The sequence below is a fragment of the Bufo gargarizans genome, chromosome 1 (genome assembly GCF_014858855.1).
Source record: "Bufo gargarizans isolate SCDJY-AF-19 chromosome 1, ASM1485885v1, whole genome shotgun sequence".
Classification (NCBI taxonomy): domain Eukaryota; kingdom Metazoa; phylum Chordata; class Amphibia; order Anura; family Bufonidae; genus Bufo; species Bufo gargarizans.
The window spans coordinates 381297023-381313633 of NC_058080.1; the positions used below are offsets into that span (position 1 = coordinate 381297023).

Below are 16611 nucleotides of genomic sequence, written 5' to 3' on the forward strand. Positions count from 1 at the left end.
CGGTCGCCATACGTCATCAAAGGCCGTCCTCCGCTACGTCACCACAGCGTCATTGCATCGGGCCTAGGTGCATCACGGCGCACGTCCCGTTCACGTCCCATCTCGGGACGCCATCTTGGAAACTGGAAAGATGCCCTTTACCCATATCTAGACACCCACATTGAGGTACATCAGGGTATAGCAGACCACAGCCCGGAGACCAGATTGTCCTCATGCCATACCTAGATTGGAGCCCACCATCACAACGAATAACGTTATGTATAGGGGGTTATCCATCACAGGTGTCCGGTCGCTTACATACCCAAGAGGGTTCTCCTCCGGTTTGTACCCAGGTGTTACAGGGAGCAAATCTAAACCAGATAGATGATGGAACAACCGTGACACCATGTCGGCCCAGCTGTAGTGCCCCTGGTGCGTGCCGGATCGAACAGTGAAAAATACCAATATAAAAACAAAACGAAAAATAAAAAAAGCATAGCTGTCAGAGATATCAACCTCCTGTATATGATAATGTGTCAACTTCATCCTCGAGCTCCACCCCTCCGCATGGTAAGTGCTGGTGATCTGTGAACAAAAAGAAGAAAAAAGAGGAAGAATCAAATTTACTGTTGATTCAACAGTTTTTAAATAAATACATATTCTGCGTGTACACAAACATACCTAGGCATAATCTACATGCCACAGAGGGCAAGTCACTCATCACAACACCTCTCCAAAGTTGAATTCTATGTTCAATCCATTGGGTTTAAGGCTGTTAAGCCTATGGATCCAGCAGAGTTCCCTATGTTTGAGTAGTTTAGACCTGTCGCCGCCACGTCTGGGCTGGGGTACATGGTCGATGATCCAAACCATCAGATCACACTCCCTGTGCCCAGCCTCAGAAAAATGTTTAGAAACCGGTAAATCGAGGCGTTTCTTCCGAATGCTCAGGCGGTGATTATTTAGGTGGGTCTTCAGGTCAGTTGTCGTCTCACCCACATAGAGTAATTTGCAGGGACATGAAAGCACGTAAATGACGTAGCTAGAATTGCACGTAAGATGGAACAGTATACCGTGAGATTCACCTGTGCGAGGATGTATGAATGTTCTCCCTTTGCGGATGTACCTACAATTAACGCACCCCAAGCAGGGGAAACATCCCAGGCCCGGCTGCGTTAATGTTGTTTGTCTGCAGGACCCCTTGGGGCCAATGTCGGCCCTGACCAATTGGTCACGAAGATTTCTTGACCGGCGGTAGGAGAATAAAGGTGGGCATTGAAACTCTGGTATCCCCTTGAAACAAGAACCAAGGAGATCCCAGTGTTTCCTGACAACCCTGTTAATGGATGGGCTGAGTTCATTATACACCGACACGAACGGAATCCTGGCTGATCTTAGCACAGTTTTCCGCTGGGTCAGCAATGTATCCCTCTCCATACTGCGTGCCTTGGCCATGTGTTGATCTAACAGGCGTTTAGGGTATCCCCTTTCACGGAATCTCATTGCCATGGACTCCAGGGTTATGTTAGACTTCTGTTCATCAGAGACGACCCGTTTTACCCTCAGGAACTGTGAGAAGGGAAGTGACTGCACCATTCTCCTGGGATGGGAGCTGTTGTAGCATAGGAAAGTATTGGTGTCCGTGGGTTTAGTGTATAGTTCTGTATGTAACGTTCCCTCCTTATACACAACCCTGGTGTCCAGGAACTGAATGTCCATTCTGGAATGTACGAGAGTGAATTGTAAATTGGAACCATAACCATTTAAAAAGGCTTGAAACGCAATCAATTCCGCCTCGCTCCCTGTCCATATAAGGAAGATGTCTTCGATATATCTCCACCACCTCAGCACATGGCTGAAGTGGTGGGACAGATAGACGACATCCTCCTCATAACTGCGCATAAATATATTTGCATAAGTGGGGGCCACGTGGGACCCCATGGCCACACCCCGCTGTTGCAAATAATAGACATCTTTGAAAAGAAAATAGTTGTGACGAAGAACAATATTGAGTAAATCAATAATAAACTCCAAAGCGTCCGTGGTATATGAGGACTGCATAAGAATTTTCCTGACTGCCTGGACACCACTCTCATGTGCAATGGACGTATAAAGTGATGTGACATCAAATGATGCCAACGTCAATGACTCAATCTGTGACACATCTGTATCACGTAATTTCACAAGAAAATCCGATGTGTCCTGTATGTAAGAGGACCCACCGGTAGAAAATTCCCGCAATACTTTGTCAAGAACGTTGACGTTGGCATCATTTGATGTCACATCACTTTATACGTCCATTGCACATGAGAGTGGTGTCCAGGCAGTCAGGAAAATTCTTATGCAGTCCTCATATACCACGGACGCTTTGGAGTTTATTATTGATTTACTCAATATTGTTCTTCGTCACAACTATTTTCTTTTCAAAGATGTCTATTATTTGCAACAGCGGGGTGTGGCCATGGGGTCCCACGTGGCCCCCACTTATGCAAATATATTTATGCGCAGTTATGAGGAGGATGTCGTCTATCTGTCCCACCACTTCAGCCATGTGCTGAGGTGGTGGAGATATATCGACGACATCTTCCTCATATGGACAGGGAGCGAGGCGGAATTGATTGCGTTTCAAGCCTTTTTAAATGGTTATGATTCCAATTTACAATTCACTCTCGTACATTCCAGAATGGACATTCAGTTCCTGGACACCAGGGTTGTGTATAAGGAGGGAACGTTACATACAGAACTATACACTAAACCCACGGACACCAATACTTTCCTATGCTACAACAGCTCCCATCCCAGGAGAATGGTGCAGTCACTTCCCTTCTCACAGTTCCTGAGGGTAAAACGGGTCGTCTCTGATGAACAGAAGTCTAACATAACCCTGGAGTCCATGGCAATGAGATTCCGTGAAAGGGGATACCCTAAATGCCTGTTAGATCAACACATGGCCAAGGCACGCAGTATGGAGAGGGATACATTGCTGACCCAGCGGAAAACTGTGCTAAGATCAGCCAGGATTCCGTTCGTGTCGGTGTATAATGAACTCAGCCCATCCATTAACAGGGTTGTCAGGAAACACTAGGATCTCCTTGGTTCTTGTTTCAAGGGGATACCAGAGTTTCAATGCCCACCTTTATTCTCCTACCGCCGGTCAAGAAATCTTCGTGACCAATTGGTCAGGGCCGACATTGGCCCCAAGGGGTCCTGCAGACAAACAACATTAACGCAGCCGGGTCTGGGATGTTTCCCCTGCTTGGGGTGCGTTAATTGTAGGTACATCCCCAAAGGGAGAACATTCATACATCCTCGCACAGGTGAATCTCACGGTATACTGTTCCATCTTACGTGCAATTCTAGCTACGTCATTTACGTGCTTTCATGTCCCTGCAAATTACTCTATGTGGGTGAGACGACAACTGACCTGAAGACCCGCCTAAATAATCACCGCCTGAGCATTCGGAAGAAACGCCTCGATTTACCGGTTTCTAAACATTTTTCTGAGGCTGGGCACAGGGAGTGTGATCTGATGGTTTGGATCATCGACCATGTACCCCAGCCCAGACGTGGCGGCGACAGGTCTAAACTACTTAAACATAGGGAACTCTGCTGGATCCATAGGCTTAACAGCCTTAAACCCAATGGATTGAACATAGAATTCAACTTTGGAGAGGTGTTGTGATGAGTGACTTGCCCTCTGTGGCATGTAGATTATGCCTAGGTATGTTTGTGTACACGCAGAATATGTATTTATTTAAAAACTGTTGAATCAACAGTAAATTTGATTCTTCCTCTTTTTTCTTCTTTTTGTTCACAGATCACCAGCACTTACCATGCGGAGGGGTGGAGCTCGAGGATGAAGTTGACACATTATCATATACAGGAGGTTGATACCTCTGACAGCTATGCTTTTTTTCTTTTTCGTTTTGTTTTTATATTGGTATTTTTCACTGTTCGATCCGGCACGCACCAGGGGCACTACAGCTGGGCCGACATGGTGTCACAGTTGTTCCATCATCTATCTGGTTTAGATTTGCTCCCTGTAACACCTGGGTACAAACCGGAGGAGAACCCTCTTGGGTATGTAAGCGACCGGACACCTGTGATGGATAACCCCCTATACATAACGTTATTCGTTGTGATGGTGGGCTCCAATCTAGGTATGGCATGAGGACAATCTGGTCTCCGGGCTGTGGTCTGCTATACCCTGATGTACCTCAATGTGGGTGTCTAGATATGGGTAAAGGGCATCTTTCCAGTTTCCAAGATGGCGTCCCGAGATGGGACGTGAACGGGACGTGCGCCGTGATGCACCTAGGCCCGATGCAATGACGCTGTGGTGACGTAGCGGAGGACGGCCTTTGATGACGTATGGCGACCGGCAACAGATACCGTCCCCTTCCTGGTGTCAGGCCGATACAACAGTGAGTTATACACGGGTCCCAGCGATCGCACAGCTGCGGCTTTCAATCTGCATAGGATCCAGCGATCGCATAGCTGTGGCTTTCAATTTTTTCAAAAGTGTCCTTTTGATTCGTCTCTCAGCTCCTCCCTCAGTATGTTTTACACGCTTTGGGCGCATCCACCGACTATGCACTTCTACAAGTGTGCAGCCGATGGGTCCGCCCTCCTTCCTCTTTTTTTCACCATTAGTTTGCAAATGTCTGATGCACGCACTTGATTGATGTCTTACGTTGTATCAATATCAGATATATGTAATTGTTGACATTTGCTTCATTTTTTGCACATGTATTTTATGTAACCATGTTTATGTATTGGTTAGTTTTGAACACGCCCCTTGGGGTGGGACGTGTAGTGATCACATGACTTGTAATTCAATTAACTCACCTATATAACTGCAGACACCTGATTTGCATTTGTGCTTGAGAAAGGCTCAGTATTGGAGCCGAAACGTTGTACCGCAAGGTTGATTAAAGAATAATTTTACTTTTTCAAGACCGGAGTGCCGTCCTTTTTCTGGATCTATATATATATATATATATATATATATACAGCACAGACCAAAAGTTTGGACACACCTTCTCATTCAAAGAGTTTTCTTTATTTTCATGACTATGAAAATTGTAGATTCACACTGAAGGCATCAAAACTATGAATTAACACATGTGGAATTATATACATAACAAAAAAGTGTGAAACAACTGAAAATATGTCATATTCTAGGTTCTTCAAAGTAGCCACCTTTTGCTTTGATTACTGTTTGCACACTCTTGGCATTCTCTTGATGAGCTTCAAGAGGTAGTCACCTGAAATGGTCTTCCAACAGTCTTGAAGGAGTTCCCAGAGATGCTTAGCACTTGTTGGCCCTTTTTCCTTCACTCTGCGGTCCAGCTCACCCCAAACCATCTTGATTGGGTTCAGGTCCGGTGACTGTGGAGGCCAGGTCATCTGGCGCAGCACCCCATCACTCTCCTTCATGGTCAAATAGCCCTTACACAGCCTGGAGGTGTGTTTGGGGTCATTGTCCTGTTAAAAAATAAATGACGGTCCAACTAAACGCAAACCGGATGGAATAGCATGCCGCTGCAAGATGCTGTGGTAGCCATGCTGGTTCAGTATGCCTTCAATTTTGAAAAAATCCCCAACAGTGTCACCAGCAAAGCACCGCCACACCATCACACCTCCGCCCCCATGCTTCACATGGGAACCAGGCATGTAGAGTCCATCCGTTCACCTTTTCTACATCGCACAAAGACATGGTGGTTGGAACCAAAGATCTCAAATTTGGACTCATCAGACCAAAGCACAGATTTCCACTGATCTAATGTCCATTCCTTGTGTTCTTTAGCCCAAACAAGTCTCTTCTGCTTGTTGCCTGTCCTTAGCAGTGGTTTCCTAGCAGATATTCTACCATGAAGGCCTGATTCACACAGTCTCCTTTTAACAGCTGTTCTAGAGATGTGTCTGCTGCTAGAACTCTGTGTGGTATTGACCTGGTCTCTAATCTGAGCTGCTGTCAACCTGCGATTTCTGAGGCTGGTAACTCGGATGAACTTATCCTCCGCAGCAGAGGTGACTCTTGGTCTTCCTTTCCTGGGGCGGTCCGCATGTGAACCAGTTTCTTTGTAGCGCTTGATGGTTTTTGTGACTGCACTTGGGGACACTTTCAAAGTTTTCCCAATTTTTCGGACTGACTGACCTTCATTTCTTAAAGTAATGATGGCCACTCGTTTTTCTTTACTTAGGTGCTTTTTTCTTGCCATAATACAAATTCTAACAGTCTATTCAGTAGGACTATCGGCTGTGTATCCACCTGACTTCTCCACAACGCAACTGATGGTCCCAACCCCATTTATAAGGCAAGAAATCCCACTTATTAAACCTGACAGGGCACACCTGTGAAGTGAAAACCATTTCAGGTGACTACCTCTTGAAGCTCATCAAGAGAATGCCAAGAGTGTGCAAAGCAGTAATCAAAGCAAAAGGTGGCTACTTTGAAGAACCTAGAATATTACATATTTTCAGTTGTTTCACACTTTTTTGTTATGTATATAATTCCACATATGTTAATTCATAGTTTTGATGCCTTCAGTGTGAATCTACAATTTTCATAGTCATGAAAATATAAAAAAATCTTTGAATGAGAAGGTGTGTCCAAACTTTTGGTCTGTACTGTATATATATATATAAAAAAAGGCAGCACTCCAGAAAATAGTGATGAAAAAAGTGGATGGTTTATTAACCCATCTAGCAGCAACGTTTCAGCTCTCTCTAGCCTTTGTCCAGCTGAATACATGTGCACAGTGTTATACATAAATAGTGTGAGCAATTAACATCCATAATTAAGTAATAAAGTGCTGAATAGATCACAAATATACTTTTAAAAGGCATAATTCATCTGTCCAATCATAGTGTTAACATAATTAATCGTGGTGACCTCATAATAAAGTGCATCTCATTTAAAATACAATAGTAATGTTGGTAAAAATACATGATTGTCAAGTGAAAACTAGATCAAATACATGATTGTCAAGTGAAACTACTAACTCAAAGCTCCATTTATAAAGCAGCATACCGCTGGCCAGACCATAGAAGACCCACGAGTAATCATCGGTCTCTGTGTCTAGGTATCTATCAGAGGGGCATCATGGAGTGTGAGACCACAATGGCGATCCCTTTAGATTTGCCAGCATTACTGCAACCATGCCAAATCCCAAGGGTATATAGAGAACCCCCAAGTGGCTACTTGAAAGTACCTCCAATACCAATTAGGGCTGGGCATCAGGGTGTCACCTTTGTGTGATCCCAGAAGCCCACCCAATTCAAGGGGTTGGCGTGGATAAACCTAATATTCAGAGCAAAAATAAATTATGTCACTATTTGTTTTATAAAAACAGACCACCATATCATGAGTCTGTATCGTCCAAGTCCCCATGAGAAAAGGGGGACAAGGAAGGTACGGAGTCAGAGACACCGGCGTCCGAGAGCACGGTCCCTATTCATGTGGTTTCCCAGCCATACAGTAAAGTACACAGTCAATATACTATAATCATGGATCGCCTGCATGGTCCCTCCATTCAAACCCCAGCGTGACTGTTTCTGGTATTCAAACCAACACATGCTGTCCTATAAACAACAAAAAGAAGACAATTAGAAAAAGCAAATAGTACATGGCACATGTTGTTTTCCACAAATAGGAGTTACAGAATAAAACACATAGACAGATGGTGGAGATTATTGAGTGACTTTAAATTCCACATTTAGACCTTGAGGTTTCAGTGTGTTCAATGTATCCTCTTTAGTAATTTGGTCCTGTAGTCCTGTCACCCCCCCCCCCCCCCCCCCCCCCCTTAGGCTGGGTATTTATTCTAGAACAAATACCCAGCCTAAACCGTAAATCTTGTTCTGAGTGCTTGGCCTCAGTGAAATGTTTTGATACTGGTAAATCTAGTTTTTGCTTCCTGATGGAATATCTATGTTGATTTAACTGGGTTTTTAAATCCCGAATGGTTTCATCCACATACAAAAGATGACAAGGGCAAATCAATAAATAAATAACATAAGATGAATCACATGTTAAGTATTGCCTAATTTTTATTGTCTTGCCCGAAACGGGGTAAACAAATAAGTCACCTCGTAGCATAAGGGCACAGTTAACACAATTGTAGCACTGAAAAAAGCCCTTACTGGTAGAACCAAAAGATGTCTCACAGGTTACTTTAGACGATCCTATTTCAGACTTAACAAGTCTGTCACCCAAATTCCGGTTTCTGCGATATGAACATAAAGGCGGAGATTTGAACTCTTCAACATTCTCAAAGTTACTGGTAAGTATTCTCCAGTGCTTTTTCAGAATGGCAGAAATACTGCCACTATTGATACTCAATTCTGACACAAAAGGAATTCTTGCTTTCGATTGTATAGCACCACCTAGCCCCTATCTAATCTCTCCTTTACTTAAAGGTTTTATTTTTTCTAAATTTTCTAGAATACGTTTTTTGGGGTATCCTCTTGTCCGAAATTTGGATCCCATTTCATGCAGTCTAGTTTCTGCCACCGCTGTATCTTTTACAATCTTTTCAACCCTCAACATTTGGCTAAATGTTAGCGATCTGATCATGGGTCTAGGGTGATGGCTCTCTTTATTTTTATCTGTAGGCTTCACGTATAAATCAGTGACTAGCCTGTCCTCACAAATGCTGACCTGAGTGTCCAAGAACTGTATGGTTTCACTTGAATGAGTTAAAGTAAATTTGACACTGGGGTCAATAGTGTTAAGAAAATTGTGGAACGCCATAAGGTCCTCTGTGGCGCCGACCCAAATCAGGAAAATGTTGTCTATGTAATGCCACCACCCCGACACAAGGCTGAAGTGGCGGCTCACATAGACGACAGACTCCTCAAGATGTGACATATATAGATTTGCGTTGGTCGGCGCCACATTGGACCCCATCTCGGTTCCACGTAATTGTAAAAATAAATCATCCTAAAACAAACAATAATTGCGAGTATAAATGAGTATAAATGAGTATAGATCTCAACAGAGCAATTAAAAAATGTTGACAATCCATACTATATTGTGTCCTCTGAAGGTTCTCTTGTATTACTTGTAAACCCAACTCATGTTCTATAGAAGTATATAAGCTTACCATGTCAAAAGACGCCAATAGGGCCCACCAGGAATTATTAGATTCTCTATCTTAGACAGAAAATCATTTGTATCCTTAATGTATGATTTAGCTGACATGGCAAATGGACGCAAAATTTTGTCAAGAAAGATAGCTACCTGACAGAAGAGAGAATGTCTACCAGAAACTATGGGACATCCTGGGGGAGAAGTCAAAGACTTGTGGATCTTTGGCAGGGTATACAGTATAGGTGGTTGATTTAACATCTCCTGTTTGAGTTTTTCAATATCGCGTTTAACCGCGACCCTGAAAGGCTCAATCGCAGGATGGTTAATAACTGGGGAAAAATCACTTTTTAAGTATAAACCTGTGCTTTTCAAACTTAACTCACCAGTTTGAATAATTTCAGATGGTGGTCTGTCCTGTTGTTCCGCAAGCCAGACTTTCAATTTAATTGAACGTAAAAATCTCTGTAGATCTATTTCTAGATCAAACCATTTAGTTGTGGTTACGGGACAATAGGACAGATTTTTGTTTAATACCGATATCTGAGCAGCATTGAGATCAACAGTGGAAATGTTTACCACAATATCTTGCGTCTCAAAGTCCTGCCCCTCTGGGGCTTCATGTTTTTCCCTCTTCCTCTGTTTGTGCTGTCGTTTACCCCCTCGGCGGGTCCTGCCAGATCGAGATCCCCTCCTAAAAAAGATGTTGATGTCATAGTGGAATTAGAGTCCTCTCTAGAAACTGCAGCAGTCTCTCTAGAAAAATGACCCTGGGATTTCTTTGGTGTAGATGGAGTGGTAGATCCATATTTCTCTCCTCCTTCTCTCCGCCAGTAGTGTAATCATCCATATCTCTCATCCATTTGCGTCATTTTTTACTCTGTAGATCACTTTTGAATTGATCTAAATGGGACACACAACTGGATATATAGGTCTCAAAATCCTCAGCAGATACACGTTTTTTAACTTTTCAGTGATGTCATCAATATTAGCTTGTACTGATGCTTTTTCTTTTTGTAAAAATTCCACATTCAACAATATGATGTCAAACGCATATTTGTTGCATATTTGAATGAATCTTGCACAGAAGTCAGCATTATTGAGGAATAAATCCGGTCTTAAGTGAGAGCGTATCCCTCTCTGTTTAGACGTTTAGATTCATTTTCAAATCTCCTTTTGATGTCAATAGCAAAGAAAGTGGATAAAAAAGTCACATCTCTCACCGAATTATGCAGTATTCTTTCCTCATCCTCCAACATGTAGGAAAACACATCCGGGTTAACACGTCCATTGGTATAATCCATGTTTCAGGTGCTTGGCTTTTTAGGGTCCAGAATATAGAAAAAGAAAAAAGCAGCACACATTAGACACGGGTGCAAATCCTTTCAGGGGCTTGCGACCAAGGTCCTAAATGCATATATGGAAGAAAAAAGGCAGCACTCCAGAAAATAGTGATGAAAACAGTGGATGGTTTATTAACCTATCTAGCAGCAACGTTTCAGCTCTCTATGGAGCCTTTGTCCAGCTGAATAACATGTGCACAGTGTCATATATAAATAAAGTGCTGAATAGATCAAAAATATACTTTTAAAAGGCATAATTCATCTGTCCAATCATAGTGTTAACATAATTCATCGTGGTGACCTCATAATAAAGTGCATCTCATTTAAAATACAATAGTAATGTTGGTAAAAATACATTATTGTCAAGTGAAAACATAAAGTGCTCAGGAGGTGTAAATTACAACATGATTAAAAACCTTTAAAAAAAATGTGGAATCGTCACGTTCGGTCATGATAGCCAAATGGAACCTGCTTGACGTCCGGATGAGCGGCTTGCGCATGCGCCGCTGATTGTGTTCTCGCGAGACACAAGAATATGTGTCTAAAGTATGGGAACCACATCAAAAATGGCCGCTTGCTCACTTGTGTACAGGGCGCATGCTCCTGCCCATACTGGCCGGCATGCCCCTTGTCTTCTGTGAAAATCGTGCAAAAATAGATCAAAGTGAAACTACTATCTCAAAGCTCCAGTTATAAAGCAGAATACCACTGGCCAGACCATAGAAAACCCACACGTAATCATTGGTCTCTGTGTCTAGGTATCTATCAGGGGGGCATCATGGAGTGTGAGACCACAATGCCGATCCCTTTAGATTTGCCAGCATTACTGCAACCATGCCAATTTTGTTGTTCATAGGACAGCATGTGGTTTGAATACTAGGAACAGTCACGCTGGGGTTTAAATGGAGGGACCATGCAGGCGATCCATGATTATAGTATATTGACTGTGTACTTTACTATATGGCTGGGAAACCACATGAATGGGGACCGTGCTCTCGGACGCCGGTGTCTCTGACTCCGTACCTTCCTTGTCCCCCTTTTCTCATGGGGACTTGGACGATACAGACTCGTGATATGGTGGTCCGTTTTTATAAAACAAATAGTGACATCATTTATTTTTGCTCTGAATATTAGGTTCATCCACGCCAACCCCTTGAATTGGGTGGGCGTCTGGGATCACACAAAGGTGACACCCTGATGCCCAGCCCTAATTGATATTGGAGGTACTTTCAAGTAGCCACTTGGGGGTTCTCTATATACCCTTGGGATTTGGCATGGTTGCAGTAATGCTGGCAAATCTAAAGGGATCAGCATTGTGGTCCCACACTCCATGATGCCCCCCTGATAGATACCTAGACACAGAGACCAATGATTACTTGTGGGTCTTCTATGGTCTGGCCAGTGGTATTCTGCTTTATAAATGGAGCTTTGAGATAGTAGTTTCACTTTGATCTATTTTTGCACGATTTCCACGGAAGACAAGGGGCGTGCCGGCCAGTATGGGCAGGAGCATGCGCCCTGTACACAAGTGAGCAAGCGGCCATTTTTGATGTGGTTCCCATACCTTAGACACATATTCTCGTGTCTCGCAAGAGCACAATCAGCGGCGCATGCGCAAGCCGCTCATTCGGACGCCAAGCAGGTTCCATTTGGCCATCATGACCAAACGTGACGATTCCACATTTTTTAAAGGTTTTTAATCATGTTGTAATTTACACCTCCTGAGCACTTTATGTTTTCACTTGAAAATCATGTATTTTTGCCAACATTACTATTGTATTTTAAATGAGATGCACTTTATTATGAGGTCACCACGATGAATTATGTTAACACTATGATTGGACAGATGAATTATGCCTTTTAAAAGTATATTTGTGATCTATTCAGCACTTTATTAATTAATTATGGATGTTAATTGCTCACACTATTTATGTATGACACTGTGCACGTTATTCAGCTGGACAAAGGCTCCATAGAGAGAGCTGAAACGTTGCTGCTAGATGGGTTAATAAACCATCCACTTTTTTTATCACTATTTTCTGGACTGCTGCCTTGTTTCTTCCATATATGCATTTGGGACCTTGGTCGCAGGCCCCTGAAAGGATTTGCACCCGTGTCTAATGTGTGCTGCTTTTTTCCTTTTCTTTATATATATATATATATATATATATATATCCAAAGACTGAGGCAAGAATACCAAAAGTTATAAACCCAGAACTGTGTACTTATCTGAGCTCTTGCTTTAACGAGCGCTGTCCTGCGAATTCCCGAAATGGCTGCCACTCCACATAGTTAGGCAGTCCCAGTGTACTGTTTTGTTCTTCCTAGGTGGAAGCGGATATGGATCTAAGGAACGTTATTCCCTCTGCACTTAGAGGTCACAGAGCAAGTTCTGCAGGAGGGTCAGGGATCCTATCAGAAGAGGAGGAGCGTATAATATGGAGGACCGCTTCTTCACTCAAGATGGCTACAGTGCATACGCTGTCCTGCTGTGTAAGAGATGGCCACATCTGAGGTATGTCAAGCCAGCCAGCGCCCTGATGCCTAGGAATGGCATGCGGGACTGTGGTAATCACAGAAGGGCACAGCAAGGAGATGCACTGTTCCCCAATCAGAACAGGGCTTAAGGGAGTCCTTGTGCTGCCACGGGCCACAGCTTATTCACCTCCTGGAGATCGACTGAGCTGAAAATGGAGGCGTCCGCTTGCAAGGGACCATTCTCACAGTCCCTCCACTGTTGTTTGTGGCTGTGAGTGGCACTTCGATGGGCAGCAAATTGGTCCCAAAGGTAGAGCTGCTTCCAAATAATTATATGATAACTGACAGGATAGGAAAGGCTCCAAGAATATTTCAATATTTAAGAAAATAATCTCTTTATTAAAGGGATTGTCCATGCTTAGAAAAAGATGTTGACTTTTTTATTTTATTTTCAAAAACACATGTCCACAGGTTATGTGTGGTATTGCAGTTCAATCCCATTCACTTCAATTGGGCTGACCTGCAATACCAGAAAAAAAAACTTTGGACAGGTTGTTTCTGTGAGAAAGCAGACATAGTTTTCTAGTCCTGGACAACCCTTTAAATTCAAGAGACATAATTGAAATAAATTAAAATATGGAATAGATATTTAAAAAAAATGGTATATATCCTGTCAGTACATAAGTAATGTAGACCACAAAGGCAGAGAACAGTAAGACAGTATACATTTAAATGGATTTACAGCCATTTAATAAGCTACCAACTAAATGGCCATAGTTGGGTTCAACAGTATCCGATCCGTCAGCTTACAGTGCTATAATTGCTGCTAACTAAGACAAATATTAACCTAAACCCATAGAGAAGTTCAGTGGTTGATAAGTGAATATATTCTGATCCTGGTTACATTTTCAGGGTAATGCAACAGTTTCACAAAATATCAAATATCTAACAATGAATAATACATACCAGGATGGTGACCACTACCCCCAGCGTGCCCTTCACCATTGTTTCTTCCAATCTAATTTGTATGGGACCTTTAACAATCAATTTTGTTTCTTTTACATTCTTGAGAAACCCTTGTTTAATTTTTTATTACATGTACACACAAAGTTTATCATTTGATACAGTATATTGTAAAATGACTATTTTATTGGAATGAAACTAGCCTTGTTTATATTCATTCAACTGTCATCTATACTACAGCATGTTCTAAGGAAAGGATCAAGAAAAATAATAAAACATTTATTCAATTGATATTGATTTAAGACACTTTATTATTGACTCAGTTCTACCGAATAAATGTGTAAGACTTGAACAACTGGTCCATAGGTATATTCTTATCCCCTGATTCAGAGGTGTAGCTTTCCTTTACCTGGGTAAAATAATTTGGCACTCCTCTTGCATAAAATGTAACTGTTTTTGTGCTCTCTACCACATAAATGTAATATATTTTTTTTTAAACCAAGTATGTGCTTGACTGTTTTTGTAACCCCCATAGAAGTAAATTGAGAGCCACACCACTCAGCCACAGTATCACCTCTCCACTCATTCTCTGCCTGTATCTGGTGGCTACTGGGCACCTCACCAAGTAGGATGTTGGTAGGGGGACCCCCATTCTGAAGATGAAACACCTTTTAGGTACTCTTTAGTCTTCACTGCAGGAAGACATGCATGAGATGGTTTGGGAAATGCAGCGGGAGATTGTTCAGAGCGGAGAAAGAACATGGCAGCCAGAGTAAAATATAGTGGACCTGACCCCCTCATACATTGCAATTTCTATTTCTATTTATTATACTTATATAGCGCTGCTATATTCCACAGCGCTTTACAGACATTAGCATTACTCTATCCCCAATGGGGCTCACAATCTAAGTTCCCTATCAGTAAGCCTTTGGAGTGTGGGAGGAAACCGGAGTACCCGGAGGAAACCGACGAAAAAACACCAGGAGACCATACAAACTGTTGATGTTGTCCTTGGTCGGATTCGAACCAAGGCACCAGTGCTAACCACTGAGCCACCGTGCTGCCCATGAATGCCAATTTGTTTATCCACCACTGTATATGATATAGAACATTATTCCTCAACTCCAGTCCTCAGGGCCCACCTGTTGGTCATGATTTGAGAATATCTCACAAAATGAATACCTGTGGTTAGTCCTGATGCACTGACACTAATTATATCACCTGCTCAATACTAAGGAAATCCTGAAAACATGACCAGCAGGTGGGCCCTGAGGACTGGAGTTGGGGAACCATTAAAGCAAGTCCAACTAATTTATATATAGATTTTTAAGTATTATATTAGTGTACAGACTACAGAGTATGAAAGCTGGGAATGTTTCACCCTACTTTTCAATGTAGTGTGCAGCCAAAAATTATTTTGATATCTAATCAAGGGACTATGACTTGTCCAGTCATAAAAAACTCTAAGTAACAACATGATATAAAGAATGGTTAAATAACTTGTTAAAAAGGAGGGAGTGCAGGTTTCGGGGGTAGTCATCTCCAGTCATTGAGTTACCAATGTGTTGCCAGGCTAAAGGTGAAAATAAAGCTAAAGGCGTGTAGTGTTCTGAAGTGAGCTAGTGAGCAATAGCTCAGTAATGTTAATGATACTTAATCATTTCCCAGAAAAGACTCTCAGCCATCGCTTCCCAGTCTTCAGAAAAGTGCGCCTGTTTCTGTGTTCCCAGCCAGCCCTCATCTATAAGTCATTGTTAATGCTATTTAGAAAACCACATATAGCTGGAGGGAGGTTCTGTGTCTTGCCACGTCTTAGGGATAATTAATTTAACTGCAAACATAATGTGGCTCGCCAATGTGGAGGCTGCATTGCAACCCTTTTGGGGCAGCCATAACAAAATCAATGCAGCATTTAGTTTAATGTTGGTGTGGCAAACCTTATTGAATATGTTCTCTACCTCCTCCCAGAATGGTTTCAGTAATGGGCATGACCACCAAATGTGTCAAATGCTTCCAGAACAAATCTAAAGGCAGCAAGTGTGACCAATAGAGAAAATCAGGCGTCATGTACCACCCAGACCACCTGGACTCAAATGCATATGGAGAATCTGTGGGAATGAGGAGGATAAAAATTCCCTGTCAGCCTGTAAAAGGGTAATATGAAGCTCATTCTCCCAGGCAGACAGATACTGTGGTTGTAAAAAAGCCTGATCCAAGATGAGATGTCTGTAATAGGTAAGGCTATTTTCACACCTACAGCACTACGATCCTGCCACCTGATCTGGCAGAGAATACAAGGAATCAGCCGGATGCAAACGGCAGCATGCATTTTTCTTTCAGCCATATCTTCTCTCTGCAGAGTTCGATAGACAGACTTCTTAGTTTCTCCCACCTTCTGAACACCCCATCCTGCCACCCCCAATACTGTTCTCGCTGTGCTCCCCAATACTATACTGCAAAAATACTAGTAACACACAGATAGTACCACCTTTAGTAATTATTGACACACAGTGTCCTAAAAAATAACTGCACCCATGAAATAAAGGTGAAACTCGAAAAATTAGAATATCATGCAAAGTTCATTTATATCAGTAATGCAAATTAAAAGGTGAAACTAATATATAAGAGAGACTCATTACATGCAAAGTGAGATATTTCAAGCCTTCATTTGCTATAATTTGAATGATTATGGCTTACAGTTTATGAAAACCCCAAAGTCACAATCTCAGGTACCCTTGGCTCAGGGTGTATGGA

At 42.4% G+C, this 16611-nt stretch overlaps 1 protein-coding gene across 3 annotated transcripts in view; it reads right to left on the minus strand.

Moving 5' to 3' along the window:
• The window catches only part of LOC122931280 (relaxin-3-like), a 69519-nt gene that overhangs the window by 26200 nt on the left and 26708 nt on the right, over positions 1-16611 (minus strand). For 2 of the 3 annotated variants that reach the window (XR_006388229.1, XR_006388231.1), the window contains exon 2: positions 6635-7566. The exons of the other annotated variant lie outside the window; for it this stretch is intronic. The gene's annotated coding sequence lies outside the window, so the exon portion shown is untranslated. Of the gene's footprint in view, positions 1-6634; positions 7567-16611 lie in introns of those variants that run through there. 3 annotated transcript variants of the gene reach the window in all.